General features: G+C 61.2%; 1 protein-coding gene across 1 annotated transcript in view; it reads right to left on the minus strand.

Annotated features, from left to right (window-relative positions):
• Positions 1 to 904, minus strand: part of DLX2 (distal-less homeobox 2) — a 109,414-nt gene that overhangs the window by 5,899 nt on the left and 102,611 nt on the right. The window lies entirely within an intron of this gene.

Genomic DNA, 904 nt, shown 5'->3' on the forward strand with positions numbered 1-904 from the left:
CTTCCCCATGAGCTTGAGTGTCTCAGCCAGCCAGTCCCGCTGACCGCTTACCATGCCGGGTACCTTGCCAGCTATTGGGAGTGCCTGTCTCCCAGTACCTTACAGTCTCGTGGAAAAAATACGTATTGCCATGACTAATAGTGATGGCCAGCATTTGTTTCTTGGGCGTTTCAGGATCACCAGTTCTGCCAAGGACTGAGCCCAGGGAACCGTCTTATGTGGTCGAAACAAATTTATCCACATTGCGGAAACCAAGGCTTAGAGAGACTTTTTTTTTTTTTTTGCTTCAGGAAACGTAGCGGCGTCGGGAACTGCAGGTCCGGGCCACAGAGGCAAGGCCGCTGTCACCCGAGGCCGAGTTTCAGGCCTGGGGGTCCCGGGAAGGCTCCGAGGCAGCGGCGCCAGGGGTGGACTGGACGGAGCTTCTCCCGGAGAGTAGCCTGCGCCGGCCCTGCCCGGAGGGGCCCCAGCGGACTAGGGAGACCCCCGGAACACACTCGAGGGGCCCTGTAGGGGGCGCGAGGGCAAGGCAGGCGCCCCCTCCCGCCTCGCCCGCGAACCCCAGCTCCTAGCCGCGTGTTCTGTCCCCGCAGAGTTTGCGCACCTGAGCCCCCTGCTCTAGTGGGTAAACCCGAAGGGCCTGGCGAGAGCGAGCGGACGCTCGGCGTTCACGGCCGCGACCCGCTGCGTCCTGGCGCTGGGTGCTCAGTTCAGCGTGCTTCTTTTAGAACTTTAAGGCCAATTTCCCAGACTACCTTCTAGGTCTTCCTGAACCAGATCCAAGTCCCTGTCGCTTTATCGCCTATTCCGCGGTTAAAGCAAAGAGAGACAAAGCGGCGTTTCCTGACCCGACCAGGGCGCCCACAATGGGCGAAGGGTTCCCCGGGCTCGGAGGCGCTGCCCG

Source organism: Bison bison, unplaced genomic scaffold (genome assembly GCF_000754665.1).
Source record: "Bison bison bison isolate TAMUID 2011002044 unplaced genomic scaffold, Bison_UMD1.0 scf7180017864190, whole genome shotgun sequence".
Taxonomy (NCBI): domain Eukaryota; kingdom Metazoa; phylum Chordata; class Mammalia; order Artiodactyla; family Bovidae; genus Bison; species Bison bison.